The following is a 21338-nucleotide window of genomic DNA, read 5'->3' on the forward strand; positions in this document are numbered from 1 at the left end:
GAGCAAGGATTGCTATTGTCAGCATGTTCAGACGTGTTTAGCCTGTGATCGTCATGAGAGCATTTTGCATCGGGGTGAAATTACTAAACATTATAATCAACATGAAGAACAGCTTTGAAATAAGAAATATCGTTACATAACCTTGAAGAATTTTGTTAAATAGATTGAGAAATCCACATCCTTATTGCAAAGTCCATCGGTCTGGGTCACCAGTCTCTCCAGTATGCAGTTTGCTCCTGTAAACCAAGAACTGTTTGAAGCCTGACATTTCCCCAGAGCACTACATAAACCAGGTTCTCTCTATAAAAAGAAGATAAAAGAGCCAGCAAAAGAGTATTGATAATGTATACATATAGCTCATAAAGAGACAGACATTTGGCAGTAAGACAGAAGTTTACTTTATGACTTTGCTGTCTTGAGTCAGAAAAACTGAATTCCAGGGATGTCTACCTATGCAGTATGCTGAAAAGAACAGAAATGAAATGTTCCTCCTGATTAGAGTTTACAAAATAATTGAGTTTTACAATATCGAAGAACTCATTAAAAATAACTGTTTAATATCCTGTTTAGGTAAAAATTTATCTCCAAGATACTGACAATGTAGAACACGCTTGGAACTGCAGCAGGCTTACAAAGCTGCCTCCACAGTGCAGACCAAATGGGCCGCGTGTTTCTTTGGTCAGCCAGAAGGCTGCCGCCGCCGCCGTCTTGTTACTACTGCAGGTTTTGCAGCCGTGCAAAGACAGACAGCATAATGCTATTTTAAATTGTTTCTGAAACGCCGGATCTCAAATCCCAAACTAGCAGACCGGTTTATTTTCCGCTCCATCATTCCAGCTGACGCTACAAATGCACTGCACAACTGCCTTCAAATCTTGCCAGGACAGTCTCAAGCACTGTCTGTCTCCATCCTACTGAACATATGCTGCCTCTGTAACAAGTTTACCAGGGCAGAGGCTGGCTGATCAAGTGGATATTTCAACAAGCGTTAAAAAGCCCCCAGCCAGCCTGATGAAAAGGCTGATGTTTTTGCCTGTGCAAAAAGCTGCGGAGCCAGGGAGGCTTGGATCAGACCGTTACATGGGATGTGCCCCAGTCGTACGGCAGGGAAGTAGAGAAGTGAACGACAATAGATGCACTTGTAGGGGAAACAAATGGGAAACAATCTCTACTATTATGTCAAATGCTGATCAGGCTATGAACCACTGTGAAAAAATAGCAGCGGTACGATGTCTCAGAGTGTAATCCAATTCTGGCGTTTGCCAGAACTCAAAACCAGGCCTGTGATCAGCTGTCCTACAGCAACGCATGGTTTCGTGCAAAGATAAGAAGCTTTCGCTATGGATATTTCATCAAAAACTGTCATGCAGCAGATAAGGAAAAAATGAAACTCTTGTCCAATAGCAGAAGCAATGGGGAAGGTAATAAAGTGACAACCCTGGAAGTAGAAGCATTTTTCCAACCCCTTCCTGACTGCCCAGATAAAATTCATGGAACAGAAACGCCTCTTGTTGGTACACCACAGTAAGAAGACTGAGCATAATCTAATAATAATTAGATACTTCACTTCATTTGGAGTGCCTGAAGTCTCTTGACAAGAACAGAAATGCCACAGCTCCATGGCACAAAGAAATTTATTTCTTGTTGATATGAGATTTTATTTTTTCTTGAATGAATGCCCTTTCAATTTCTAAAACAATGCACCGAGCATAAAAAGGGATCAAGGATTAATTATAGTAAGATACCAAAGGGAAGAAAATTAGATAATTAAAGTAAGATTTTCTTTTTAAAAAATGAATATTTAAGACATGATTCTCTTCTTCAAGGAATGAATTAATTCTTTCCAATCAAAACGGTAATATTGAATAAGCTGGCAAAACATTAGATCCAAATCAGAGACTCAACTAGAAAATCAGATATTTAATTAATATATACAGAAATGCATGAACTGTAAAATCTCCAGAATGGAAGAATATTCAGATAAGATTTCACTGGAAGATGAGGAATGGTATTTGAATTGATAAAGAAGCTGCAGTCTTTAGTATGCTGAAGCATGCACACATTCTAGGAGGAAATCACTTCTACAGTCTGCTTGGTATCCTTCTTTTTGAATTTTTTGTTTAGCTTATATAAATATTTATTTAAAAATATATAAAAATAACTACATAAAAGTCAACCTCTACCACAGTTTAAGATGAATGTGTTAAGTAAGTTTTAGTCACAAACTGCACATATGTTAAACTATTGGAGTGGAGAAGCTGTTCTAAGGTGCTGAATCATTTTCAGTGCGAATAAGAGAAGGACACCAGAGAATTAATATTCAAAGAAAGAACACCAAGACCTGAGGAATTAAAGAATAAAGCTCTCCATAAAATGCGCAGGGATTTTTGGTAAATCAGTCTGAGAAATACAGATTTTAAGTAGAACTTGATGGCTTATCTGGAGTAAAGCTTATGGTGTTTTACTGCATGTTTGGCACCACATGTCTCAAGAGCCTTCTGTTCAAGCATTTGATGCTGATTATGCGATACAGGTCACCATGCGCCTATAAAGGTTTCCCATTTGGGGTTTTCTGCCTATCCTCTTTATTCACCACAGTTTTCCCACATCCTCCTTATTTATATTTCAGCTGTTTTCTTCTTTCCTGTTTTTTTTTTTTTTTTCAATTATTATCGTCACTTAAATATTTTATTCTGTTGTTACTTCTGTCACTTCCCCTCCATTGGTTGTTCTTTGTGTTTGGTTTTTTTTTTTTTTTCCTGGGGTAACATTGCTGTTTTGAGATATTTTCACATCACAATGTTCAGACACTTAGAACAAATGCTTTTCTTTGAGATTTAAGCATCAGATGGTTGGTTCAGGCCTTTGGGTGATGTGGATCGGTAGACTGAGGCATGGAGGAGGAGATGAGATGGTTGTTGTTGTCAAGACACCCGTTTTATACCGCAAGAGTTCTTCACAGAAATCTGGAGAACTTGCCTTATTTGAGTAGCCTCAGGTACTCCAAGAACCTATGTATATGTGAGAATTTCTGAGCTAGGAAAACTTAGTGTTGCTCATCATAATCTCTGTGTTGAAATTTACTGATATACTAATTCTTCTGTAATATGATATGCTTCCTCCATTCCTTGACACACCGACTATTTCTTACTTATTTAAGCAGTGTGATTTAAATTGAGGAAAGAACAAACCGTTAAAGATTCTTTTGCTCTAAAATTCTCCACTTCTCTTTCCATCCATACCCCTTCTCTCTCTCCCCCCCCCTTCCCTCCCTCCCCCCCAACTGGGAAAAATAAATACTTTAGGTATTGCTGGTAGTTCCAATATAACAGTAAGCTTTGTGATGCTCACACGTCTGACAGCATTGAAATGCACAGAGAACGCAGTCTGACACACCAACAGATGTACGGTGACGCTGAAATATTCTGGATATGCTGAATTTACTGGGCATAACATTTATCTGTGCATCTGTTAATGTAGCCACAACATGTTCCAGTTCATGGTCTGGGCAAAGCGGAGTTTAATTTCACAGGCACAGTGGTGAGTTGTCCAAGATTGCTGAATGACAAGCACCCTGCTTAGAGTTACTGCTGGGCTGCTGAGTGGATGCAAGTTAGAAGAAGAGCTGGAAAAAAAGGAACAGCAATAGGTGACCTGTAAAAGCAGTTTGTCTCTTTCAGAAGCTGACAAGCTGGTAAGTACACATCTGCAGAAACTCTTTTTGTGGATAGTTATAAAAGGCTGTATTTGAGCATGCTCAGCACCAAACTCTGCAAGAGGAGCTGAATACTGGCACAAGAAATTCCCAATATGCATTTAAAAAAGAAATATGTATTTTTTTTTGTGGATAAGTCCATCTGAAAACTAGAAAAAAAATTAAATGAATATTTTTTCATTTCTTTCCTCCCTGCCTCTAGTTTGTTACTAACAGAAGTTTGATTTAGGCAGCAGTCTAGATAATAAAGGTGAAGGCTAGATTGAGATTGCAGGAGCTTAAATTGTAGGAGGACCCTGTCCTTTTGTCATAGAAAATCTATGGCAAATTGGTATGTTTGCCTTAAAAGGCTTGTTGATGTGTTTGTAAGTCAGTTAAATAGCAAAGCAGTGAGGTTGGCGGTTAGAGCAGGGGACTTTCAACTGTCAGCTGCTCAAACTCAAAAGGTTGCACCGCAAAGGTAGCACTGATCACACAATGCTGTTCATCAGCTTTCCCTTGTGTACGGAGGGAGGAGGATATTGCACTCCTGTGAATGGAGGGCCAAGGGTAGGGATATGTGCCAGCACAAAACTTGATGCCCTGGGTTCGAGATCTGTGAAAACAGCACAGGCCAAAGCCGAATTGTCACAGACTGTGCATTTTGACAGGAGATCAGAGTTTGTTAGTGAGCAGAAGCCAATCCACAATAATTTAGAAGGAGGAGACTGGTGAGGTTAAGATATATTTGCTTATTTCTTTGCCTCATGGTCAGACAGTAAGAACAGCTCAAAAACCCAAGAAAAACTGGTACTTTCCATGGATAGCTGATCAAGTGCAGTTTCCCAAGCTGTACGTTCCTTCAATCTGGCATCACAGGAGCAGGACATCCCTGTTTTATCCACAGGCACCTGGCATCAGCCAGCTTTCTAGCTTATCGATACTGTTACTTTGTCAACACCATTTTGTGACACTTCTTCCACTTTGTTTCTCAGTTCTTTTGGCTCTTCTTCCCGCCCCCCTCCAGAGACATTTGGCCAACTTCACAAGAAGAACTTGATATTCAGAAGTAAGGAGCCCCAGCTGTTTTATTCTCATGGAAATAGAATTGTCTAGGCAGTTGATAATAATTTCTACCTATTTTTCAAAATATAGACATTTCTAACAATTTACATTTGAGCTCTGGAACAAAGGAAGAAAGGCATACAATTTGCTCGTGCTAAGAGCCTGGAGAAAGCTGACCGCCAGAGCTCTGCCATGCTTTTGGGCGCCTGGACTCACAGTGGATACAAGCCTGCAGGGCACTGACACACGGGTGGGTGGAGGGGAAAAGGAGCTGGATCCAGAGCAGCAGAGAGACAGCGCTCTGAATCCAGCAGCAGGAACAGGATGCAGCGTGACCTGAATATACTTGAGATAAAAGCTGCCTGCTGCAAATTTATATGTGAGCTGGAGCCAGATGGAAACAGGGAGTTTGGTAAAGGGAGTCAGAGGATGAGGGTGGGAGGAGAAGGGAGATACGGGCTAGGCAAGAAGCCTGGAGCAAGTGTGTGTATGAGGAAAGCTCCCCAGATTTGCTTTTACTTTTGAGAAAACTAAAGTAATTGTAGCATCATTGAAATGCAGTACAGTTTTTAGTAGTAAGAGGAGTCCTAAGCCTGCTGCCCTCACTCGGAGCTGTGGGGAAGCTCAAAGGCTGGCAGACTGGGGACTCGGAGATAAATGCAGAGGAACGTGCGTACACAAGACTTTGTACCTGTCTCCACTATATTATGATTTGATTTATGTTTAATTTGGCTCTTAATCTGACTGGATACATTACTATGACAAATAGGTAAACAGTAAATGTCTTAAAAAAAATCTAACAGCCATCGGTGAGTCTTAAGGAAGGACTGGAAACAGCCAGCTTGGAAGTTACAGAAATGGATTTGGTGTGTATGTGCCATGCACATCACTGAAAAGCCACAAACCCAGTGCAGAAAGAGCTGTGTAAGCAGCACTCTTGGTAAAGGAATCACACTGGGAAGAGAGGATATTGTCTGAACCCTGTGGTGAACACCTTACTAGCTAATGCCTGGTGGGGGAAACAAGAAAGAGGACAGATCCAGGTGTGAACACAAACTGTTTTTCTGTCAAGCTCATCATGTCCCACTCTCCCTCCCTGTCCCAAACTCCCTCTCTGACCCCCTTAGAATAAAGTGGAAATGCAATGCAACTCTAACATTTCCCATTTATTTATTTTCCTGTATGAGGACAGGGTGCGGCCTATTACTGTCATTCCAGGAAAAAAAAAAAAAAAAGTCCTGCATAAATTTAATGCACTGATTTCAGCAGAAAAGACTCTGCATACTACAAGTAGTACCCAGGTACCAGATGCAATGCAAGCTTAGCTGTCAGCCAGTCACCCCCTTGTTCCTGGAGGGGATGCTATTACAAAGTCAAAGTAACAGTCTTAAGCAATTAAGACATGCTCTATGCATTAATTGAGAGAAGTTGGTGGGCTGCTGAAAGCTTGCAGGCACTTGTCAGAAAGCTGCTGAGTAGGCTTCTTTTTAAAGGTAAAGAAAGCATCTGAGAGTATGTGCCAGTATAAAATGCCATTTGCTTCAGCTGAAATAAAGCTACAACGTCACTTAAAAATACTGCCTTCTCATTCTGGCCCAGGAACTCGGCAGGGCTCTGTGTGCCTTGTGAAATAGCCATGTCGGTTCCTTTGCTGCGTGTGGACATGCCCGTGAGTGTCTGTGCAGGGTGCTGTGGCACAGTGCCTTTCCACAACAGGGCTGTGGGGCCCAAGAGCGAAGTGGCGGAGGCTAGAGAAGAGATGCTGCCCAAAAATGTCTCGGGTCTTGCTGCTGGTGTGCCCTGGAGTGAAGTTGAAAAGCAGCCTTGACAGCAGAGAGCCTCAGTATCATGGTGAAAAGGTGCAATTCTTTAAATCTCAGACCCATTCTCCAAATGTACTGGTTACTGTGCCAATGCAATTCTTACTTCACTATCTCTTCTAGTGTTTCAACACTTTACACCCTAGCACTGTGTGTTGATCGGCTTTTTAACTGACAACAATGATTTATTGAAAAAGAATGACTTCACCAGTGAAAAAATAGATCTAGGCAACTGAGAAAATAATTGAGTAGCATTATTTACTGAATGCAAGGGTCCAAGCTTGTCTTTAGCTGAATGGATGTAGGTAATAATGTGAAGAAGAGTGACAACTGTCTTGAAAATACTTGAAAAAAGCACTAGCTTTTAAATGTGATTCCATCATAACACAAATATTTGAGGAAAATCACTACTAGTGTGTTTTGACACCAGTTTTTCAAGACAAAACAGGAAGAACAACAATAAAAAACCAGTTATTACAGATGAGGTACAGTTACAATGCGTGAAACCTGTCCTTCGTTGATTCATAAAGATGGTTTATTAAAATAAATAGGAGTGCTGCAAGCATTTTCTTGTTGAATGCATAGGCTAAGACAGTATTAGAGCAAGCTAATAATATTGCAAGCAGAAAAAACCAGGAAATTATGGATGAGCTACCCTCTTTAAAAAGAGCAAAAGATGTCTGTTATCACTTTTCTGTTTAGAAATATATCCAAGAGCTGAAATGTAATGATCAAACAACAAATGATTTATAAAAAATGATCTAGAAAGGAAAGCAGGTCAGCCATCTACGTCATGAAAACTTGACTACAGGCCACACGGCACGGAGCAGCACTGAGCCGGGGTACTTGAGCTGGCTCAGACATTGGAAGCAAGGTTAGCAGAGCCTCCCGGCCCCGCTAACAATGCTAGTGACTTCCTTATTGAAGCATCCTACCCAGCGCCATTAGCTCTCCTGAAGTCCACTGTGTGAGCCACCCCAGTTTCTTCTGCCACCTCTGCATCCCTGGTGGGACAATGGTGATTTTCAGGTTTCCTTCAAGATGGGACTTAGTCTCAGGAGAGGCACAGAATGACAGTGATGTGGTAACCATGATGGGAAGGTGACATCAGGCAGGTGCCCAGCCGTGTCCATATAGCTCAGCCACAGCTGCTGAGCTGCTTCCCTGCCCTTCCTTTCTGCTCTCACCTCCATACATTCTTCATAGTTGAAGTTTCCACTGCTGACATCCCCTTACTGCCTCTCCCCATGGAAGGGACCGCCCTGCAGGAGTACACCTTTCAGCATGGCCATTAGGACAGAGGGGGCTCCTACAGCTTCCATCAGCTGACTTTCTGACCGTGGTACCTTCACTCTCCAAAACTTGATCAGTTTTGAGAGATTTGATTGCCGTCATGAATTTCACTGCGTTAAAAGCCTGTCTGCTTCATCCAGATGAATATTAAGGTGGAGATAATGCTAAAGTTTCTTGTAGGAAAAAAAAACAAACTATAGAACTTTTTAATTTGTCATCACTGTCACTTGATATTTCCTCTGCGTTGACTAAATATTTTTCAAATACAGTGATCAAATGTGGAATAAAAACATCTAATATCTTGTGACTAAAACTAAGAACCTTACTTTATATGTATGAAAACCAGTTCTTTCTACACGATACCGTTGTTATTATCTGAATCACTGATCAAAATATAGGTTGCATTATAATCAAGTCCTCCAAATAGTACTTATAGATCTTTGCCAAACTCAAGATATATTGTAGCTGTTGACTGCTATATGTAAACATTTCCTACTTTTCTTGTTCAATATGTACAAGACACTCTTTGCTGAGTTCCTCTTTAACACATTAAAGCCTCAGAAGAAACTTTTAATATTAAAACAGCATAAGAAAACTGTATTTAAATTTAACCTATTAGTTATTTTAGCAATTATTTTGTTTCAGAAAGTCAATGAGCATTTCAAGTACCTCTGAGAAATTTTGCATCCACGTTAGGAGTGGAAGAGCTGATGGACACAGAATAAAATAACCTACATATAATCCATAAATGCTATTTGAGGTATAAACCTGAGACTTTCAACTGCCAGTTTCTTTCTATACTACTTAAATGAGATCCTGGGGAATATTAACTTAAACTAAACAGATCTTCCCATGAATTCTAGGGCATTAGAGACAACTGCATGAAGATTACAGTTTTAAATCCTCTAATTGGTGGCTGGAGTTTTCACAGCTTGTCTTTTAAACTTTGAAATTAAGTTGAATAATATGAAGGTTATCCAAACCCATATTCAACGCTCCCTGTTCATAAACGTTTTCATTGTACCAATTTCCAGAGCTTTCCAGAAAAACCCCAAAGTTTAAAAATGCTTTTGAATTCTTTAATTACATGCTAGAGATCTAAGACTTTATTGTTTGAAACAAGAGCCAAGTACAAATGCACGCAGTTCCTTTTCTCTCATCCCTTTTTCTAACACATCAGGGAAGAACTCCCAGTTTAAGGGTCTCCCAGTGGTTGCAGCAGTAGTTGAGTAGTGAAAAGCATCTTCTTGAGTGCTGTGACAAAGACATTTTTTTTCATTATCAACTTCCTAAATTCTATAAAAATACGTTGTCCAAAAGTTCTATAAAATTGGATTGTCCAAAAGCAAGAATGGTTCTTTAGGATGTATAGTGAATAACGTGTCGACTGTAGAAGTCACTCAAAGTAAGACCAGTTTGTGTGACTCAGGGTAATTCAAATTATTTCTAAGCCTGACAGATCACAGATCTCACTACATTAAGTTTTATCAGTGACCTGTGTGTCCATATTTAAAGCATGAAAGCAGAAAAAAGCCCCATTAACATTAAGAGTAACATTAGAGATCACAGAGAAACTTTCAGCAAAATAGTGTCCCACTCTATTATCCGGTCTTTTGTATTTCACACAGATGAATAACAGATGGGCCTCTAAGCCACACTGAATTAGGAAGGAGGAAAGAAACATCACTGTGAACTACTAGAAAAAATGCTCTTGGCTCAGAGCAAAGCTATTCTACTAGGAAAAGTGTATTTCTTTAGAGAAAAAAAAAAGAAAAAGCATCTTAAAAAATGCACAGATTTCTATTGTTGTGACACATAGCATATAAGAATTAATATAGACACTGAAGTATATTTACATAACAGCACCTGTGTCTTACCTTCAGTATTAAGTATTAGATACCGAAGGTAGCTAATAGCTTTCATGGTGTGTTTGGGGTTTGTGTTTTGGTATGGGTTCATTTGTAATTGGGAGAACAAGTCCCACGTCATAACAAAGACATAGTTTGGCAAGTTTTAAGTTAGTTTGCACTTGACATTTTCTAGTAGCCATTTATGCCTTCCCAAGAAGCTTCTTCAAAGGATTTCATGGGGAAAATGATAAAAAGATAATTAGGCAATAAAAATGTTATAAAAAATCATTACAGTCTTCTGAGAACGTGGCCTATTCTTTATCCTGCACTGCTGCTCCAAGATTTGCTATGGCTTATAAAGCTTTTGAATATTTTTCTTCTTTTTTATTTCATTGGGGAACAGAAAAGGAAAGCACTCAACTGTTGTTACTAAGTTGTAAAAAATAAATAATATTTGGGTTTGCCTAAGCCAAAAGAAAATTGTTTGGTATCTTTTCGTCTATGTTTAAATTACAGGAAATCCAAGATGTCATCTATGAAAAATGGAAAAAGACTCTCTAATTCTTGGTCTAATTAATGCATCAATAGTAGACCATTCCCATCTTCATTTGTCATGTTATTGACTGTCTTGAATGGAATCCCATGAGAACGCAGAAGCAAGAAACCACCTAGAGGTTGCCATCAGCCAAAGGATGCTGGGAATTATGCTAATCTTATGTTGAGTATTTAGGGAGTGAAGAAAGCACATGTTTTCAAGGTGCTAAACTGAAATCACCTCAAATTTGTCTGAGAGTGATACAACAGCTTGATGAATTACACTCGTAATTGCAGTAGTGATTTTCCCTGAAGATGTCTCACAGTATCAGTATTTCTGAGGTGCCTCATTAACTGCAGCTCAGGAAATCCTTTTCAAATTATTCTAAAAGACAGAGGTTTGGTGAGAGGGTGTGTCATTCTAGCTTGAATATTTTCAACAATTCAGTTTTTTCTGACACTCCATGATAAATATGTTCATCTCTCTGGGCATTTCTGAAGAACTGTATGTATTAGGGTGAAGCCTTGGATTCTGTAACTGGGAAGAAGGATCAGGAGAAGATTTTGTTGATCAACAAGCATTTTCATATAACAATGAGGCAGCTGACAACCTCTCCAAAAAAAATAAAAAAGCAAGGAGGACTTGCAAAATTCTGAACACTCACTGAAGACAGCAAAAAATAGGAAAGAGTAACATAACCAGTGACAGTATATGTTATCCTGCTATCAGACTGAATAAAACAAAAATATTACCTTTTGGTGGGAGGTTGAGTGTAACCTTACTCAACTGCTTAATTTGCAAGCAGAGTACACCCCTGATATTTCAGTAGCTGAAATACCGAGATAGATTTGTAAGTTCATGTAGTCATAAAGGAGAGATTTCTGGAAAGTGGTGTACATTTATGGGAGAGGAAATAGGCTTCGCTAAAAAGAAAGTTGTAAAGATGTGAGTTTATTCCTGGTTGCATTTAAATGAGGTGTTTATGAACTAGCCACTGTATTGCAGATTAAATTGAGTTTTATTATGGCACGTAAATCTAAGGATCAGTAACTGTCATGGTCAATGGCATAACACTGCTACTAACATGTCAGATTTAATATCAGAATAAACAACCACATTGCAACACAAGGAGACACTACTGATATAGACTGTGCTGTAGAAAAACACTGAATCTAATTGAGGAAGCTATTTAAAAACAATGCTATCCCTAGTACTGTACTGTACTATGCTATACTATACTGCCCTAGTACTATACAATGTTATAATCTTGAAACTGCTAACGTTTTCATAAAACTTATTATTCAAATAAGATACCATATTTTAAGACAAAAAAAAAAAAAAAAGGGACATGACAGAACCATTTCAAAGCCTCCATAAAATAACACACCAGCAAAGAGGGTTTCCACCATAGAATCAGGAACATCTTTCACTATGCATGCCTTTTCCGATGAATTTAGATCATTCCTGGGTCTTGGTGAAAAATTTTAGCTGTTATAGTAGATGTCCCCATTGAAGACTTGTGAGGGTCCAGACAGTTTCTGTCTTTTCCTCCAAAAATCATTCTATTAATTTCTGATCCAGAAAACAACCTGAATTATTAAATTAAAACAATTTATTTCATTTTTTTCGATATATGAAGGCCTACTTGTTAGACTAGACCTCCTGTATTTTACTGGCTAGCAAACAACTCCTTCCTTCAGCAAGGGATAAGATCCCGCATTCCTCTCTTTGGTGACTGACTGCCATGTTTCAGCTGGAAACTGTGTCACTCTGAAACTTACCTGAAATATGTTTCACCGTAAATGAAATGGCCGTTATTGGTGACTGAGATGCAGCAAGGAGCAATGATGGGTTTGGGGTGACTGATTCCCAGTGTCTTCCTCCTAAGCGCACCTTTATACCATGCAAATAAGCAAGGACAACCAGTCCATGCTGGGTGGTATCACAGCTACATTGCTATGACAAGTTTTAAGTGAGGTCATTGATGCAACTACAATGCCTGTTGTTATCTACAGCACAGACATAGCTGAAGCCATTGGACAGGGAACGACTGTTCTACTGAATGAGCTCCTTCTCCATGGCAACTAATAGTATTTTAACTGTTCCTTGAAATACGGAGATGGAGAATACATTACTGTACCTGTCAGAAAGGGCTTATGTAAAGAGTGGATATCTATAGCTTTAAAATTTGCTAGGCAGAAACACTTAAAAATAGGACATCGGTTAGGTTTTGATTCTGTAATTTAAATAATAAGACCATTTCCTTTAGAAGAAATGCAAAGTAACCTACAGCCAAAGGTCTGGCTTAACAGGAAAATGTTAAATTATCTGCCCATAATTTATTTCCTCCCTCTTTTTTTTTGTGATAGTGGGAATTGAGCAAATTATTCACCATTAATAATTTAGCCTATGAATTTATAGTTCTATGTAAAGTATCTACAAAAATATTATCTTCTCTTCACATTTATTCATTACTTAATATTGTTTGAAGAACATGTTTGCTTTTACTGTATCTTGATTATGCATATGCAAAAAAGCAGGAAATTTTCTTGTGCCAAAACCCGCAGTGCAATATAGACTTACTTTACATTCTATATAAGGTCTACTTAAGGCTGTGGATTAAACCAGGGTTTAGTAGTGCAAAGATTTTGTGCTGAGCCTTTGAACTGAGATAAATTCAATCCTACAAAGCTGTACAGCTTAAAACCTATCTGCATGGACAGGTCCAGACTTTGAGAGAATGAAAGCTGTCCTGACCTAAGGCAGCTCTGAGGCCCAATGTGCAAAGGTGCATTGGTGCAGCACTTTTCTAGGGGCAATGGTTCTCCTCTCCTTTCGGGGTTCATTATTTCAGGCACGGTAGCACATACCATGAAATTCCTGTCGAGTTCATACCCCAGAAACTCTCACAACCCTCGTGTTTCCCAGGTCCTCCAGCAATCTGAGCAAACTTTCTCTGGGATCTGTGAGACCTTTGGTACTTTTGGCATAAAAGACCATTGCAGATTGGTAGAGGACATGGGCAACCTCAAATTATTACTGACAGGAGTGAAAACTAGGACAATTGTTGAGGGAGAAGGTTGACCTGATCCCAGTGATCCTCCAAAACAAGGGACACAAGCCACTTCTCTTTGTCTGCCTGATAGTCTCTCTGAGTCAGACCACAGAGTCAGAGGCACACAATATCTTGGGAAATTATCATTCACCTGACCAAAAAATGAGTTTTAATTTCAATATTTTTGTCAGGCTATGACTTGTTTTGTTCTGATTATTTCCCCCACTGCCTTCACTGTGAAAGAAGTGTCAGATTAAAGCAGAAATTTTTTTCAATTGTCAAACAATGAGTGAGTTTTATATTAGACATAATTTGTTTACCTGTCCTTACAAGTAACGGCATGTATATAATCTACACCCCCAACTAAAATAATCTGGCCACAATGAATATTTATACAGCCATTTCTGATCAAAATATGGGTGCATATTCGTATTATTTTTGATTGTTTTCAATCTGGAGTCATGGGCAAAGTTGCCCTTGTTAGGGAAAATAATATAAAATCTAAATACTTGTGCGCTGGCCTAGTAAAGATTTTTTTTCCAATTCTGCCTTTTTAATATTTTAGGGGAGATCTATTCTGATTTTCAGTTTTTCCTTCAAGTATATTTGGAGGAAAATTATAACATGCTCTCATTTTCCACTTCAGGTATACCTTTGGCTTTCAATTTTTAGATTGTGCATCACTTTGTTTTATGATTTACAAGCCTTGGAGGTGCTCTTAGCTCTCTGATTTTGCTATCTATTCCATTATAATTTTATAGAGCCAACAGCAGTTTTCATTGATGCCCTTGGTGACCTTGTAATGTTAAGTTCTGCTCTTTGACCCTTTAAAGCAAGCTGCATTTGAAAATAATTAGTACTAGATATTACACAGTACAGGTGAAATTGTTCCTCTCTGCCTGTGGTAGGGAAAAGTTGTATAACTAAGATATGCCACCTTAATAAAATACAGAAGCTAGGAAAAGGTCACTCTAATTACTGAAATTTAAGTTTTCATTTTATTCCATTACATTTAAATAGTGTTATCACATGGGTTTGAATGTCAGATAAGACTTCTGCAAATACTCTGTTCAAAATGGCACTAACTAAATTAAATGTCTTTACAATCTCGGAGCCAAAAGATACAAACTTTGGAAAGAACTGTAAAGCAATGGGACTATTTTTTTTTCACAGGACTCTGTAGAGCAATTTCTATGAAACAATTTTCTGAGACATCTTAAAACATAAAGGAAAAGAACTTTATAATTTAGGAACTAGGAGACTCTTGCATCCTGTTACAGGCTGGTATGCATGCTAGAAGAGCACGAAATAAAAAAAAGGCAGCTGACCTTCTCAAGCTGTTGAATGCCCACAGAAGGCTTGAAGACTAATAATCAGTGAAGTCTTTTTACAGACAATAGTGCAATAAGCAAGTGAAAGGGCAGCCACCAGCTACAAAGTACAGGATAGGGGTGGAGAGATGAAGAATGACCTGAAGGGTTGGAGTGAAAAATTAGTGGGAGGAGATACGGACAGATAGACTGATCTGAGGTCAGAGAGGTAGGCAATTTTAAATCCTAGAGAAGTTTCAACCAGGTTGATGCTATTATACAGGAGGATGAGAAGGAAAATTGTCCAGATGTTATATTTTTGTATGAAAATTAATGTGTGACTTATGGAGGGGAAAGCACATCTTTACTATTCAACTGCTACTGTAGCAGGAGGGCTCCTAATATGACAATATACGTATGCATTCTCCCTGAAATTACAATACTGAATGGTAACACTGGTAACTCAGAAATGAAGTAGCAGGTAGGTACTTTGAAGTAAGTTACTGGATGAATTTATTGCATGCTTTCTATTTTCTGCTCATTAGCAGTAAGAGTAGGCTGAGCTACCCTCCACTCAGATTATCTATCTACGCTGCAAAATGAAGGAGAGCCACAGAGCAAGCTCAAGCTGCAGAGCCCTGACTGCTACACAGGTAATATATATAATGAGGTGATTGCCTCATTATGATAATGAGGTAATAGTAGATACATGTCAAAGATGTGCAGTAGAAGAATACATTTAGATTATTCATACATACAGCTCTGCATTATCTTCTAGGATCCAATTTAAGAGCTGAACAAGTACCTTCGGGTATCAGATACCTAATTCTAAGCCGGTATTTGGTTTGATGATTTCTTTGATTAACATTCACTTCATATCATATTATGTCAGTGTCAAGCAGTATACCAAAACTGAGCACCAGTGATGACAGTGCCCAAATCCTTTACAGATTTTTTTTATCAAGGCTAGGAAACACTCCTTTTCAATGATGGTAAATGTTCTCAAAGACATGAATGGGTTTAGACTTCCTTGGCATGAAACAAACCCTCTAAGTGATAACCATCTCTAGTTGTGTGGAAACATGGACATTGAAATTGGTTTTGAAAGTCTCTAATGTTTTCAGTAGGATGAATTAAATTTTAGGTAATTTCTGTTATTCAGCTAGAAGTGGTGAAGCGTTAAACTCCCAGGCTTGTTCCGTGGAAAAGAGTGTCTTATTTAGTAGTAAAGAATGATTACAGCTCAGAAAAATTGCCGTTGTCCCTGCTGGTCATTCAAAGGATCAAAAACTTTTGCCTCCTATTATTGAGTACGTATTTGTGGAGAGATGCCATGCAAGAAAAAAAGCAGTTCCCATTTCTATACCTTAGCTAAGCCATGCAAATAATGTCATTTATCTCCTCCTTTTTGTGAAGATTTTCTATGTTCTCTCCTTTGCGTGCTTGAACCTAATTACTTGGCTAGATGTAAACCGGTCTTACCTCCCACCAGTCCAAGGCAGTGAACGTCACAATGAATCCAGAGAAATGCCTCCTGACCAGTTTTTATTTTCACCACGCACACCGGTAAATAAAGAGAGAAATTTTGTCCAGGGAACAATAAAAAATCCTTTCACTGACACCAGGGAAATACCATATCTAGAAATGGACCTTCTACCTCTTCTTCTTTAAGAAATCCCCTTTTCAGAAAAGACTCTAGGCCCCTGAGTTTGATTTCCAGGATCTCTCTTTAGTTGTAGAGTGGTGGCAGCTGCTTTTCTAAGAAGGAAGGCAGACCTGAAAGGTATTTCCCTTTTTCCTACTCTTACTGGAAGTACCTGAGGAGCACTAGGGTAAGGCAGAGACATAAATGGAACCTGCAGAGATGAGCTGCAGGGACAGCTGTCAGTTCTGAAACTGGTAATCTGTGTGTGTTATAGGTGTCTTATGTTATTTGTTTCCAAGTAGACATGCGAGTATTTTTGAAATGGTATCATTTGTTTTGGAGTGGTTGGTGGAGATGGAAAATAGACAAGGAGCACATTTTGCTTACGTCCCTGCCACTTTCTCAAGAGCAACTCTTGTCTGATCTCGGTGTTTCTGGGCTCAATCAAACAGCCTGTTACCAAACTCTCAAATTATTTCTGCTCACCAGAACGATACTTTTACAAAATCATATTTAATTATGTGTACCTAATTCTTTATAAATGCATATTAAACCACAAAGAAATACTCCATTTCAGTAATAAAGTACAGGCTATGACATCAGTTCCCTGTATAGTAAGTTCCCGTAACAGAAATTGGTGTAAGTCTTGAAAAGGGATGTGAAGACAAACCTGAACATTGCATCCAAAACCATTACACTTATAGGGAAAATCAAACCTCTGATCTATTCTATCTCAGTAATGAGTCTCAAGTTGCAGCCTAAATGAAAACGTGGATTCAGATCTGAACTGTGACACATAACCCTTTCTGTCACATTCTCTACTTTTTGTTTTTTTCTCTTTATAGCTGGTCATCCAGATAGCCAGCTTTTCCCTCTTACCTTGTCTGTGTCACCCAGCAAAGCCTAAGTATGTTTAAATAACAAATTAAAGAACTTCCTTGAAACATTAACAATTCCCTTCTTTTTCATAAAATCCTGCATTTGTCTAGTGCTATTATTTTTATTACTATACATTAACATAAAACAGGATTTTTCATTCGTTGTCTCCTTCAGCTTTATTTATAACTCAAATCATAATCCCTTTTCCCTGGGTAAGAATTATATACTGAATGCCTTTACCTTCAGTTTCCCAGAAGGCTAAAAATATTTTATATTAGTGTTTTTCAAGCCAGCGAACAGCTGCATTTTCTGGAAATTATTTCAAGAAAGCACAATACACCTCAACTTAAAGAAGAAGAACTGCTCCCTGATTACAACTGCAATTCAATCATTTCTTTTTGTTCCTGATTTGACCCTCCTGCTCTACAGAAAACATTATGAACAGTTACAAGGCGCGGATCCATTTCGTCACCATTTTATTAATCAGCCATATTGTTGTAACACCTAGAGCAGAGAGTGGTGTTGCATTGTGGTAGGTGTTGTACCAGTGATCATTTCTGACTGGCAACAGACGAGCTATCACAGCAAGCACAGCTGTAGCAGAAACGGCTGCTCCTATGTAAATAGCCCTAATAAAAATGGAAATAAGACAGGCGGAAGATCAGTTTCTTAGTAAGATTGTTCCAGGGTGCTCTTCAAAAAGCCATCTGTCTTTAGAAATAGGGCTGTGCGTTCATTTTGATGACAAGTAAGAATTGGATAGCATGGGAACAACAGTAACTGAATGCAACCGATGACAGACTAGCAGGGAAATAGGAGGCTACACTCGTATTGCTCATTTAGAGCACGTAATTGCAAGTGGGTACAAATGGTAACTTGATTTATGTGTCCAGATCTTCTGTTGGTGTTAATCCCTCTGGTCCACTGACATATGCCTAGCCAGTATGATGTGACAATTAGAAGCTTTAAAGACACTGGATTCTGCATCTACTTTGCCCTTCACACTGCTGCGCTCGTGTAACCGTGTTAACTGTGCTCTTCCCTCATTCAGTGTTACTCTTCAGAGTGGCACAGTAAAGCTGATCAACAGACACGGTCAGTCGCACAACAATTTTACATCAGAAAATCTGTGTCTTTGCAGATAATTTCAATATTTCTTTGGCAGAAAGAACAGATTTTTTTTTTTTATGTTGTTTCTTTACTACTGATTTGCTCTTGCACTTAAGAAAATATCATATTTTGCAAAGACAACAACAGAAGCAGAGAAGAGGAAGCAAAAGAATCATATTCCCAACCATGCTAATAAAGTCCTATGCTGTTAAAATATGAAGTAATCAATCCCAGGGATCATAGGACATACAACATGTAACAAATGCATGATGCAGTTTGTAAGACTGGATGACAAATAGCATCTTCGGAAACAGGGAAGCAGTTGTCCGAGGCTTAAAATCACCAAGCAGCACAGGAAACCAGAAATATAACCTATCCACAAATTACTCCCTCAGGGCATCCCAAGACCTTTGCCTGTTGCCAAACTTGAAGCTAGCAGATGAGTCGAAGGTGGGCATCAGTGACAGATGTGATTGCTTTATGTTTCCTCATGACAATCTTCAAGTGTACCATACGCATTTATTGTAGAGATATCATCAAGACTATGTTTACTCTTTGAAATTCTAGATTTGGAACTTGTTTTTAATTGCTCTGGTCAGTTTCCCCTACTTAAAAAGAGTGAGAGGAATATAAATTGAAAGGTCCCAGATATTTAAAACTTTTCTTACTCCTTTTAAAATAAAAAATCAGTTTGTATTCACTGACTTCTGCTAATTTTTTTTTCTTACATGTCTTTATTCTGAAAAAGTCCAGTGAGTTCTATGATCAAGCACTTGATATTACTAGGCAGAATACAGATATTGTTCTATTACCAAGCTTCAATTTTCATTTGGTAGGATCCAACTGAGAGAGTCAGAGGATACTTAAAACTCTATTTTCAGCCAGACACATGACTTCTTGCAAATGAGGTAAATGTGAGGTGCTGTGGGTTTAGATCTGCAGGGACAGAACTGGGTCGATAACTCATTTTATCTGGACCTCTGAAATGGTTATGCCTTTCAGTCACTGCCAATATTGAAACAAGTATCCTAGACATGAATGGTTGTATCATGGACCATCTGAGCTGCTCAGTTCTTTCAACCCCTTTGTTCTCCAAGAATGTGTAAAGAAAATTTCAGCATGGGAGTACTTAACCTCAGCAAAAAAACAGGGCACTTGGGCATGGGGTTATGTGGGAGGCAGCTGAGCGGACTTTGATTTTGTAATGCTATGACCGTGTTCAAAAATTCAGCTCAGAAAGAACCAAACTAAACCTCCTATCTATGTCATGGTTTCACCTAAACTCTTTCTTGCTTTCTCTTTCATTTTGTGTTTCTTCCATTTTTTCTTTTCACACCACAGCGTACAGTGCATTGTTTTGCTTTGTGTTTTAGGAATTGTCCTTTTCTTTCCCTTCATTCTCTTTATTTCTCTCTTACTCTGCAGTATTTTCTCTGTTGTACGCCTATCTCTATTCTCTCTCACACACACCTGGCTGAGCCTCATCCAAAGCATTGCCTGATTAGAATGGCCGAGAAAGCGCCGGTTTTAGCCGGATCCAAACAACTATTCAAAAAAGGTAAGCTTATTTAGAAGACTGAGGTGTGGATGCAGTACTGCCACACTGCGGTAGTTTCTTAGACAAATGAGGCAATACAGAGAGCTGCCATCTCAAAGGAAACAGAACCTCGCTGGCAATGAATCCATCACGGGAGATAGACACTGCAACACTCTTCAGTGAATTGTAGCTGGTATTTTTGCTCACAATAACATGGCAGGAAAGACTCAAGCCCCATTCCTTGCCTGCAGCGTTATTCCAGCTGCTGAATGCTCCACCTGAAGTCCTTCGTCTCCTCACTTTATGTATACAGAGGCCGGCAGCCTGGCTGAGGCGGACAGTCAGCTTCAGACCCAACCGCCCTAATACAGTGCGGTGAGGTGGGAATGCACCCGGTTTCCAGAGGCTTGCCAAAATCCAGCCACATTGTCTTCTGTATTATCTACAGAACTGACTTGGAGGGTACCAGACAACAGTTCACGTCTCTCTTGCTTACCAACCATGTTAAAGGCTTTTTGTTTCCTATTTCACAAAAGTTCCACGCGTTAAATTTTAAAAATGAAACAAATGGAAAAGCGTATCTTCAAAAAGTCACATTAGCTATGTGGTCAACTGCTTTTCCACTTCAAAAATCAGTGCACGGGGTTCACTGATTACTGCCTTGCACCACTAAACAAAGAAAATTTTACAATTTTCTGGATTAAACGCTTCGCTGCAGTTCAAGCAACCACATCCCTGCACAAAGCACTTACAGGAAATGATATCAATACCCTCTTATCTCTGAAAAAGGGAAAAAGCCCTCCTCAAAAGCTGTAAATGACATGGGAACAACTGATTCCTCAAGTGAGTAACCCTGGAATTTCATGTAAGATGCCAGTAGTGGAAAAATTAAACAATGGAAAGTAGGATGGCCCAAAAGTGGGGCCAAGACAGTTTAAGATGCACCTCTACTGACTTTTGCGTTCAGCTGGGGAGCTGGCCGGGAAGCTGCTGCACTGGGAAATAACGATGAGGTCCATAAAAAGGATGGAAAATGTATAGATGAGCGTTGCTGTAGGTGTTACAGACTTCCAAAGGACCTTGGCAGGGGGCCTCACTATCAGAGAGTGGCAGTTTTGCCAGATTGATGAAGTATAATTATGCCACTGGGATAAGAAGCCTGACTGCATGGATAAAGGCATTGTATAAAACATATGATAACTTCACAGTGGAAGATATGATTTAAAATAACTTCAATATCTCCTCATAGAAGCAGAGGTCTCAATGATTTCCTTGTATTTCCGCCACCTAACACCTAGAGGGTAACGAAACTGCATAAATACAAGCGTCTCTTTACCTGTATCTGTTTTTTTCCATGCATCAGGCAATCACTTATTTGTGTGCACATCAGCCTACGTGACAAGGTGAACATAACCCTTCCATTAGGTATAACTCCAGTATCACCAACTTCTAGTCAAGAAAGACATGTCCAGCGAGTGTCCTGCTGCACGACACATATAATTGTCCCATGTGCTTACAGTTTTCAGTATTCTCTGAAACCACCTA

The 21338-nt window shown here is 39.1% G+C and overlaps 1 protein-coding gene across 1 annotated transcript in view; it reads right to left on the bottom strand.

The window, feature by feature from the left end:
* CNTNAP2 (contactin associated protein 2) overlaps positions 1-21338 on the bottom strand; it is a gene marked incomplete at both ends in the record, with an annotated part of 1160915 nt that overhangs the window by 44956 nt on the left and 1094621 nt on the right. The window lies entirely within an intron of this gene.

The sequence above is a fragment of the Vanellus vanellus genome (genome assembly GCF_965231255.1).
Source record: "Vanellus vanellus genome assembly, chromosome: 2".
Classification (NCBI taxonomy): domain Eukaryota; kingdom Metazoa; phylum Chordata; class Aves; order Charadriiformes; family Charadriidae; genus Vanellus; species Vanellus vanellus.